Genomic DNA, 12482 nt, shown 5'->3' on the forward strand with positions numbered 1-12482 from the left:
TTCAGCACTATTTTTAAGGAATTGATATATTTGTAAAACATTTTTGTGTTTGCAATATCATTTTCAAAAATGTTTTCTTGTTTTGATTTCTCAAATTTTATTGTGGAAGACACTTCTTTGCACCACAATTTTAACTTTTCTTTGTTATAGTGTTTAATATATTTATGATAGGAGTGCAGTGCCCTTTTTTCCTGTTTTATATATATATATATATATATATATATATATATATATATATATATATATATATATATATATAGCTAACAAGTTAAGATTCCATGATACAGGGAATTTATTATTACGATTAGCGAACTTATGCTAACTTGTTTACACAATGCTATTATATAAAATTCTATGAAGGTAATTATACCCTCCATCATCTTTAACAAACTGAGCTCTCCAATTTATTGATGACAAACTTTCTTGTACTTAATGATAACCAATAAGCCCATAATTAAATGTTTTAGTCCAAGTCTTAGATTTATCCAGTATAGATAAAGAAAAAAAATATTGAAAAATTATCAGGGGAACCTAGAGGTACTGATGTTTGAATGTTCTTACTTAAATTTGGAAGATGTTCCCAGTAAGTTACGAATATTATTACCTCTGGTTGGTTCAATAATTAACTATGAAATATTTTAGTAAGCAAATATCTCATTGAATTCTTTTACATGATTAGTAGATGTTTTTGCACTCTAGTCTTTTTCTAGGTAGTTGAAATCTCCCAATAATATTATGTTTTTAGCCTCCAGTGGTTTATCTTGTTTAAGTAGATAATCGTGATATTTTATTGAGTCCGTGGTGGGTGCATAGTGGCACATTATTGTAACTGGTACATGTGACAGAATATCATAGACTTGAATTGTTACAGTCTCTAAAGTTGGATTTATATTTATTGGCCTTGATGGCATTGATTCATGAACTCAAAGAGTTACCCCTCTCCCCTTGTGTCATCCCTTAAGCATTCATAATTATTGTACCCTGAATTTGCAAATGTGAGGAGTTCCATATTTCAATGATGGCAACTACCTCATATCTTTCTGAAAATACATTGACTTTCAGTTCACCTCCTTTAGCTCCTAAGCTTTAAATGTTGAAATTGTAACATCTTGTAGTTCTATTACATTCACATTTTCTTTGGTATAATCTCTCACTCTTGTTATGTACTTTAAAAATGGCTCAATAGATTTGATTATCATGTTCAAAATAATTTTTGCTCCATGGTAGTCAAGATGCATTCTGTCATATGCAAACATATTAGGTTTAGTACCAATTTTTCCCAATTGGTTATAAGTCTAATGTTATATATTAAATGCATCTTAAGTAGGTATTACACATATTAGCATTTGCCCATGGATAATCTGACCAATACAAAGAGAGAATAACCTAAGAGAGAACAAACTCTATACTTAATGTTTCTAGTTGTTCAATTATCTCACGCCCTGCATTTTTCATATTATTTAAAGAAGTATACAGTAGATCATTTGTCTCACCCTGGATGATGATTTTTATTATAGTCATGTTTTGCCTTAAATTACCTTGACAGCAGCTCTTTATAATCTGTTAACTTTGATCCACATAATAAGGAAGCTGTTATACACTCTTTTTTCAAATCAGTGATTAACAGTTAGTTTCAGTAAAGAGTCACCTATTACAACAATTTCAGTCCCATCCAGAAAGTGTCAATTTATATCAGCAAACCTAAATCACGTCCAACTTTCTAGTTTTCATTTTCAAAATCTGGCCTCAGTGAATCACCCAGTTCCATTCTTTCAAATCTCTTTACCTTTGACATTTCTTGCCATCCTATGTCTATGCTATGTTACAATTTCTTAAACTTCATATACTAGTACTCATTTTGTTCTTATTTAATACTAGATTAAAGTTTTGGGGCTGAGAAGTGTGTCTTTATGAGATTTAGAAGCCCTATTCTCGTGATTATTTTCTTTATCTTTGCTATTTTAGACGTACCTTTATTTTTCCCTTTTTATCTGACTTTTAGCTAAGTTTACTATAGCTATTGTTTCTACTTCCTCTTGCACTGAAGATTTTTTTTCTCCAATTAGACACAGATTCTACAACAGATATTAGACAAACTACATTATTATACTCATTTTCATTGTATGTATCAACCAGTTTAGTGTTTAATATCAGAGTTAAATCATTTAACTTAGTACAGTCAATGTACAATTGTTCTAAGTTTATATTTTTCAACAATAGTACACAACTCAAACTCATGTTGAAGTATTTAAGTTTTATCAAGTCCTTTTAGACATATAGATTTAATAAATTCATAAGTCAATAGTGCAAAATAAAGACTAGATGGAAATAATATATCAGTAACAAATCAAATATTAAACAGGGTAACATTAATATTTAAGTCTAACTAGTGGAAGTAGTCTAGTCTTTAGTCTGGTAAAGCTACAAAATATGGTACAGACTTAGCAAGAGATAGTATAAGCTCAAGCTTTATAAGTGGTGTCAGAAAATGTCACATATATTGTTGTCAGGTTGTTGTAGTGATGGAACAAACCACCTAAATAATATGTCCTAAGGTTTTAAGAAAGACTAATATCACACACACTAACCTATCACTAAATAGAAATAAAATAAGGCATTAAACAATATACATTAAAGTACTCATCTTAGTTACTGTATAATACCTGAAAAAGGAACTGCTGTAATTGTCCTAAAATGAGTGAAACCCTTCCCCTTCAAAATGTAGGAAGAAAATATTAAGAAAGAGTAAAAAGATGCTGAAAGAAATAGTTGTTTCTAAGAGTGTCTCACTAGTCTTTAAAAAGACTGCAGTGAAATAGGGCTTCCACATGTTTACAATGAGGTGCACACTGAAGTACTGCTTCCTAAGAGAGGAGATTAAATAGTCTCTTTCTTTCCTGTTAAATTAGCACATCAAAGCCACTCCTTTCTTTCAAAGTGTAACAAGAAAATAGCAAGAAAGAATAAAAAGCAAATAAAAGAAACTGTTGTTTCCTAGTGTATCTCATTGATCTTTTAAAAGACTGTTGTGAAACAGGGCTTCTTGCAACTGCCCCCCCCCCCAAAAAAAAAAAAAAAAACATGCTGCTGTTTATTCTCAGCAAGAAAGAGTGAAAAGAAAACAGAATAGCTGTTTCCAATAATGTCTCACTAGTCTTTAAAAAGATTGTAGTAGAATATTGCTTCCATCAGCACCTTTACAACTAAGTACGCACTGAGGTACTGCTGCTTGCTGAAAAAGAAGATATAATACTGCCTCTTTCCTTCCTGTTAAGTCGATACAGTAAAGCACTCTCCCCTTCAAAGTGTAGCAAGAAAACAGCAGGGATCAAAGAAAAGAGAAGAAAAGCAATAGTTGCTTCCATGAGTGTTTTCAGTAGTTTTTAAAAAGACTATAGTGAAACAGGGATTCCGACAACATTTCCCCCTTCATAATATGCTGCTATTTCATCCCCAGCAGGAAAGAATAAAAAATATAATAAAATACTTGTTGCCAAAAATGTTCTACTAGTCTTTTTAAAAGATAACAGTTTAACAAGGCTTCTAGCAACACCTTCTCAACAGAATATTGTAGGACTGAAGATCAGTTAAACTGAGCACATGATTCTATCTTATTTTTCAGCAACTCAGCTGGTGGATTAGTTATACTTTTGAAAGTAGAAGATGTAGTCCAAGGAGTGATCTTTGAAGGTGTATCATATCTCCAGTCTCAGTATCCTTAGGTGTGTTATCTCTAGTCTCAGTATCCTTGGTGTATGCTTTCTCACATACTTCAAGCTGCTTCTTTTGCAACTAGTAAACAACCTGCTAATCTTTGGCAAGAATTAAAAACGGCAAATCAGCGGCAAAGAAGGCACCAGTCCAAGCACAAAATGACAGAATAATCCAGTAAAATTTAAATGGTTTAATTAAGAGCTTTTTGTTATAACAAATATTATAACTTCTTCAGATCAGAGTAAATTTAGCCATCCGCATTTAAATACATTATTTAAAACAGTGTAAGAAACTTCTCTGTGTGGAAGATTTTCAGTCCATATATTTCTAGTTAATCACTGTATATTAATCAGACAATAGTAGTAGAAGTAGTGAACGTAAACTCGTCAAGTCAAAAAGTAATAATAGAAAATATATAATTCTACAGCATTACTAAGTATTCAAAAGTAATCCAAGCAAGGCAGGCAGTCTGTTTCCAGTCGAAAATCCTTTATTATGTACACAGACTATTGTCTGATCTGATTAATATACAGTGATTAACTAGAAATATATGGACTGAAAATCTTCCACACAGAGAAGTTTCTTACACTGTTTTGTTTTTAGACCCACTACACTTTAGTGGGTTGTTTTGAGACTTTGGGGATACCACGGAGATTACTTGTTTTTAAATACATTATTTAAAAACACCATGTGACAGAAATACACCAACCAACTAGTTGTGCATTCAATAGCAATTCCAAATTAAAGCAACAATGTATATTACATTTCAAAAGAAATGTTACACCTAAAAAGTCATATAGTAACATGATACTCAATCTATTGTATATATTCTAAACAAATTTGTTAATAGATATAAAGGCAAATAATCATACACTAATTTGCCTGTTTAAACTCTTAAGCTTTAACAGGCATAAAATATTGCAGGACTCATTTAATCCTGGATTATTAAATGCATTTAATGTGAGCTACCAAATGAGCATAGATCTGATGGTCAAGATGTTTCTAGTAACAACAATGCTCCTAATATGCCCAATAATCAACCCATTGACAATACTGATTTGCCTAGACGCAGTGAGTATATTCACAATTTAAATAATGAAGCTAACAGTTCATTTAGTAATTATTTATTTATTTTATTTACATTTGTTGACCGGGCTAGTCTAGCTGGATACATGTCCTTTTTCAGTAGAGGCCCGGGGAGAAAAGCTCCCACAATTAACAGAAGATAATAGTAATATTATCAATAATCAAAATTTTCACAATGGCAATCAAATGAACAACGGGTCAAGACAGAAAAAGTTCCAGAAATCCAGGAACAAACAATGCAACAACAAATGGAAACACTAGCAGATTTAAATGGAAGTGTTAATATTTTAACTAATTCTGCCGGTGATTTCCATGTATACAATTACTCAGACATTTTGATTGAACTAGCAGTAGTAGATTTGTTAGCTAAAGGCAGAACTTTTGTTCCTAGCAAGCATGTCAATTTAGCTAGTGTCATTATGGACCTTAAATGCTTTGTCAGGAAGCTTAATTTAAATGTATTGCTGGATAATTCCAAACAGTCAGATAATAAATTTATTATTCCTAGTGTGTACAACCCCCCACTCCACCCTGTTTTGAACATTTTTGAAAATATATGCGAACTTGATTTTAGGCATATAGCACAATTTAATGGTAGGCATATTAAGAAAAATGTTACTGATGATGAAATTACAGCTTTTCATGATTTGCGGTCATTGAACATCAGAGTGATTAAACCAGATAAGGGTGGTGGTTTAGTTATTTTTGATCAGGTTGACTATAACAACAGGATGAAAACACTGCTAGATAGTGACGCTTATATTAAAGTGTCCCTTAATGAGCTAAATATAGCCCAAAATCGTGTTAAAGGTTACCTCAATGACTTATTTATTGAGACCAAAATAGATATAAATACATATAATTATATAATGGTACTCTGTCCGAAGATTGCAGTGTTGTTTGGAATACCCAAAGTCCATAAAAATATTGAAAATCCACCAGTGAGACCTCTTATAGATAGTAGAGGGTTTTTAACTTACCCTTGTGCAAATGTTGTTGATAATATACTACAGAAATATCTTAAGTCTGAGCCACAGGTATGTAAAGATTCCTGGACTTTTTTAGATAATATTAATAGCCTGGTATATAATAGTAACAACAACTTTTTAACAATTGATGTTAAGGATCTCTATACCTCCGTTCCCCATGAAGATGGTATAGAATGGGTGAGTTTAATGTTGAAACTGAAGGGGGCACCTGATCTAGAAATACGATTAGTGGAAGAATTACTTGATATTATTCTTACTAATAACTATTTCTTGTTTGACCAGACTTTCCTTCAAAGGATGAGTGTGGCTATGGGGTCACCATGTGGGGCCAGTTTAGTTAATTTAGTATTGGCTTTCTGGGAGAGAGAGTTTATCTTTAGAAGACCTTTACACATGATGAACATAGCATTCTACACCCGTTTTTTGGATGATATTTTTATCATCTTCCAAGGAGATCTAGGGGAAGCTAGTACATTTGTTGACTACTTGAACAGCACAACAGAATTCCTTGAGGTTACCTTTAATTATAGTGCTACTTCAATAGATTACCTTGACATTAAATTGACAAAGAATAGAGATAATTCCAGAATGGTCTCTAAAATTTTCAGGAAAAGACTTATTGTAATTCGTTCTTGCATTTCTCTAGTGCTCACCCGTTTTCACAGAAGTGCTCTATTGTTAAAGGACAATTGATAAGAGCAGCGAGAATGGTATCTCTCAAGTCTGAGTTTATTGCTGAATGCACATCTCTCAGTGACATGTTTGTGAAACATGGCTACCCTATTGATTTAATAAATGAAGTGGTTGATGAAGTCCAACATAAAAGAAAAAAATGGGGTGGTTTCTCCTATTTTACACAATGAGGGCAGGGTGATGATTGTCCATGATGAATTTGTTAATACAATAAATACACAATCTGTATGTAATACAACAATGCTACAAGCATGTCCATTATTAAATTATGTCTAGTTTTATTACTACTTTTAATTTGGACAGTTCAGCTATTTCTCGTATAGTAATTAAAAATTGGGAATTAATTAATAACAATAAATTTTTCTTAGGGAAGTTAGGACACAAACCTAACATAGTGTTTAGAAGAGGATGTAACTTGAAAGATCTGTTAAACAGTAAAGAGATCAATGGTGCGAATAATAGAGCTGTCATGTCAGTATGTGGCACATGTAGATTCTGTAGCCTGATTGAAACTGGAAGGACATTTATTATCAAGGATAAGAAATTTCAACTTAAATTTAAGTTAACTTGTAATTCCAGGTTTGTGGTGTACTTGGCTAAGTGTAGATTCTGCACAGTATTTTACATAGGTAAAACCGAACGTAGACTGCGTGACAAAATCTATGAGCATGTGTATGCCATAGAAAAGAATAAAATTGACAATGCATTGGCAAGGCATTCCAGCTAACTGGAAGCCATACATTTACTTTTAAAGACATTGACCAAATACAAACGGATACAAGAGGTGGACCCACATCATTACTTTTAGAAGAACTAGAGTTATTCTGGCAGCTCACATTAAATGCATGTAATAATCCAGGATTAAATGAGTCCTGCAATATTTTATGCCTGTTAAAGCTTAAGAGTTTAAAAAGTTAAATTAGTGTATGATTATTTACCTTTATATCTATTAACAAATTTGTTTAGAATATATACAATAGATTGAGTATCATGTTACTATATGACTTTTTAGGTGTAACATTTCTTTTGAAATGTAATATACATTGTTGCTTTAATTGGGAATTGCTATTGAATGCACAACTAGTTGGTTGGTGTATTTCTGTCACATGGTGTTTTTAAATAATGTATTTAAATGCAGATGGCTAAATTTACTCTGATCTGAAGAAGTTATAACATTTGTTATAACAAAAAGCGCTTAATTAAACCATTTAAATTTTACTGGATTATTCTGTCTTTTTGTGCTTGGACTGGTGCCTTCTGTGCTGCTGATTTGCAGTTTTTATGTCTGTTTATTTTATTGAGTTGGTTCGTGTTGTTTGGCAAGAATTAGTTTGAATGAAAAATACATTTCTTCTAAATTGCAACTATATTTGAGCTGGGTTATCCTAATCTTTTAGAATTCAGCTGCTAACTCATGTCCAGCCTTGCTGCTATCACTAAAGGAGTATTTCATTTTAAGCTGTACCATTGATCATCACTGTATCTATATTTTTGACTTAATTTAAAAATTAAGTTGGGTGAGCTTGCTTCTACATTTATTTCCATACAATTTTTATGTGTATCTTATAGTATAAGCTCAAAATAACTGATGCAATATGTTTTCCTGAGATAGCTGCATTTGTCTTATCCATCTAAAATGGTTTAATTAAGTGCTTTTCGTTATAACAAATATTATAACTTCTTCAGATCAGAGAAAATTTAGAATTGATCATGACTCCTGGCTTTTTAACTTCTGATTGACACATGGTACATTGAATGGCATATAGTTGTACACAAATGGTTGAACACCCTACTCAGCAACAGTTCAAGAGATTAACTACAGTAACACTGAGAGAAAGAAAGAAAGAAAGAAAGAAAGAAAGAAAGAAAGAAAGAAAGAAAGAAAGAGAAAGAAAAGGAATGCATAAACGTAGTGATAAATAAGTAAATAAATGGATAAATACAGAAATGTAGTCACTGATAATGTTTACTGAAAAATCACCTCATCATCTGGAAATATATACAGTAACTACCATCAGCAGAGAGTACCACCATGGGTTCGTAGGTAAGTACTAAGCTAACTGCTGTTGTGAAAAATTTTAAGCACAGCTGATTTCTCTTTTATAGGTGAGAACCCTATGCTTTGTGCTTGTGAGGCAAACACCTTAATTATTATGACAACCCTTAACAGGAAACTAACCTTTTCCCCACAGCAGTCTATGGCAGAGCCTGTGTGAGTTTTTCCAGTAAAGCCAGAATAAAACCCTGTATCTTGTGTCTGTGAGGTAAACATCTTAACCATTATGCCAAGCCTCTTAACCATTATGCCAACCCCCATTTTACTGAATGGGTCCACATGATGGCAAAAAAAAATAAATAAATAACTTCATCAAGATACAAATCACTCACAGCAGCTTCTAAGAGCTGTGATTGTAACCATTTCACCAAAAAGCAGCTCACTGGCAGTTGCTACAAAAGTCTGCCTTATCTTACTGCAAAATAGAGTCTCTGGCACCAACATGTTGTCTTAAACATTTTATTTTCAATGTTTCTATAGCCACTATCTTGAATGGTCACTGAATAGGATGTCTGACACTGACACCTTGTGTATGAATACAAGCCATGCAACATCCCATGCAGCAATCAGAACTTAGGGACCACCTCATTCCCATAGGATGGAAAACAGACATTTTATTCTAAATGCAGATGCAGGAGCTCATTTTATGTCACTAACTAAATTAGTATTGAAAGTGTAGTCTGAAAAACTGCATGAAAAGGATGACCTGATCATTTCTTGAACAGTACTAGAAGCACTTTTCATCCAAAATGCACTTTTGAATTGTTAATTTTATACACACACACACACACACACACACACACACACACACACACACACACACACACATACATGTGTGCGTGTGTGTATATATATATATATATATATATATATATATATATATATGGATCTAGGACGTTTGCTCGAGTGAGCAAACGTCTGAATCCATAATAACTGAACACACTTTAATGAAAGCACTTTTATTGAAAAAGCGCTTTCGTTAAAGTGTGTTACAAAAAAAATAAAACATTACATTTTAGCAGGGGGGCTTCGCCCCCCTGCATCCCCTATGTGGGGGTCTGTGTGCCCCACCCCCCCACTTTAATATTCTCCCTCCGAGACCGCACTGTAGTACAGGCTCGGCAACAGGCATACTTACGCGAAAGTACTTCTTCAGTGAAAAGCACTTTCGCGTAACTATGCCCGGCCGTTTGGGTTTCGGTTGTTTGCTCACTAGAGTAAACGTCCTAGATCTATATATATATCTATATATATATATATATATATATATATATATATATATATATATATATATGTGTGTGTGTGTGTGTGTGTGTGTGTGTATGTATATATATATATATATATATATATATATATATATATATATATATATAAAGTTTATTTTATGTTAAACATCACTCTATTTTAGCTTCCATATTTTTTTTTCTGAAATTCTACAAGTCTCCATATTGATTTGAATAAAATGAATTTCAGATTCTGATTTTTGTTTGTCCTAGTAGTGTTTTGTTTCAATATGAGAAAGAAAACTTCTTTTTAATATATTTTATTTTAAAGTTAAGCATACAAAGAAAATGTGACTGACCAGGTAATATAATACAAATTATAATACCATCACCTCCTGTCCTTTGACCTTCCATCCTTCATTCTGGAAAAAAACACCTTATTTTACATAACATAATCCGTCTCAAAATGAGTATATTGTTTACATAACAACCACCATTTCTGTAAATGGAAATCTGTGCACAAAGGGAAAGATTGGTTCCAGATATATGGTTCCAGATATATAAAATTAATATTTTTGTTGCAATACTTGCAAGTAAAATGCTTTTATAAATGTATAAGCACTGTGGATTATTGATACATAGAATCCATTATGAAAAATCTGAGTTTATGACCTTTCCTGTTTTTTTTGTATTAATTCACATGTTTTTAACCACTAGGGGCACATTCTGGAACCTCAGCCATTCCAACATTTTTTCTTACACCTTTATAAGACATTTTTCCTAGATATTAATAGGCATGTAATAATATTTTTTGTTGAATAGCATGGTTCTTGAACAAGTTAATAGTCTTGTTGTAAGATCAGCATACATTTAAATAATCAGAGTTAAGGAAATGTGAATCTTAGATCTTCAATCTGAGCATAATTTATTAATTGGAGCAATATTATTATTAGATACTATTTTAATAGTCTAGACAAGAATGTTTTATTTGAATACAGAGAGGAATTCTCAAAACAGGATTTAGAAAAAATAAATTACTTTCTTAAGTGTTTTGATCATATGACTTAAAGAACATTAATCATATTATTTTTTTTCAATAAATTTATCTGAATTGAAAAGTATTATCTTGTAGAATAATATATTTTAGTTTCATACATAAATTATTTTTGACACAATTTTTATTTGAAAATGTAGCCAAAACGATTATGGAAATTGACACAATAAAAACATTATCCAATATTTATAATATTCACATTTTGCATACTGCACATGTTAATTTCTAATAATAACTTTAAATCTAACTGATCATCCAGATAGACAAATGCAGTTACCACACCTAATTAATAACCTGGAAACATGCATCTTTAATATCTGTATTCCACGTTGTAAAATTTATCAAAAATTGAAAAAGCAAGATAATACTGGCTCTTTCATATTATATCCAAAGTCACTCTTTGGAAGAGTAAGATTCTCCCAAGGAATTCTGTGCCAAATAATTGTATCCAAATTTTTCTAATTTTAGAGTAATAATTCTTTGAGGAGGGGGTGGAATTAGCATGTTCTGACAAAAAAAAAGAACAGTGAGGATACATTTTATATAGCTTAAATTAATTATTCCTGCAAAAGAAGTTTGATCTTTATTCCAGTCATTTGTTATTTTCTTCCAGTTTTTCACAAGTATCTCTTTATTGTACCTCTGCCAAATAATATGATGTATTTGAAAAAAGTTGTAAAAATTTTAGTTTGTTAATAGAATGGTTAGTGGAATAGATTAGTAGTAATCTTATAGAGATACAATAAATAATAGTTTAGATTTAGAAAAAATGTTAGTAAAACCAGTACAATTACTAATTTTATTTAAAAAAAACTCATCAGATGACAAAAAGAAGATGGAACATTAGTTAAGCTGATTCATCAGAGGTCAAAAGGTCTTGACCAAGACAATGACCTCAGACTCTTTCATATCCTTATATCAGTAAGCAAAATCTCATACCACGTCCTGGCCAGCCACTTAAGTTCATTCATAATACCTGTAATTGACAAAACATATTTTTATAAACTAATGCCCCTCTCCATTAACCCAAACACTGTCTTTCTGAAAACTTTTAATTACCTTTCCATAAATCAGAAAACCTAGACCTCTACAAACATATCCAATCCTTCAATGACTTAGCATTGCAAACATCCTTGATCAAATAGCATTCTTCCTCCCAGAGGCACAAACATACTCAATGAAGTCTTTACCAGTTCAGATCCTGTCTGCTCCACAACCATTGTAATATCCTCCATTATCAAACCAGATCATCATGCTTTTTTATTCATTCTATTATCCTTGTACAGGTCACTGCTAAACCCAACTATCATTAGGGACTTTTCAATGTCAAATTTCTTTGTGTTCAATTATGACTATAGACAGATGAACAACCCTCACTTCTTCATGACTCAACAGCAAATTCTGTATACACCCAATGTTTATATTCTCATCTTAACTCTTGCATAGTGGTCCATGTTCCTATTAATCACAAATGTAATGCCAAATTTAAAAAAAAAACTTCTGGTGGAACTCAACTATAAATAATATGTTCAATAAAAGAAAAAACTCATATCTTTAAAGCATGGAACAAAGAACTGTGTGCTATAGTCACCTTCAAAATGGTTAACAAAGAACTTAAGAGTAAAAATTGTCATACCAGCAAAGAATGACCAAAAGGAATTATTTAA

This window comes from Protopterus annectens, chromosome 13.part0, assembly GCF_019279795.1.
Source record: "Protopterus annectens isolate FY-2018-M chromosome 13.part0, PAN1.0, whole genome shotgun sequence".
Lineage (NCBI taxonomy): Eukaryota > Metazoa > Chordata > Ceratodontiformes > Protopteridae > Protopterus > Protopterus annectens.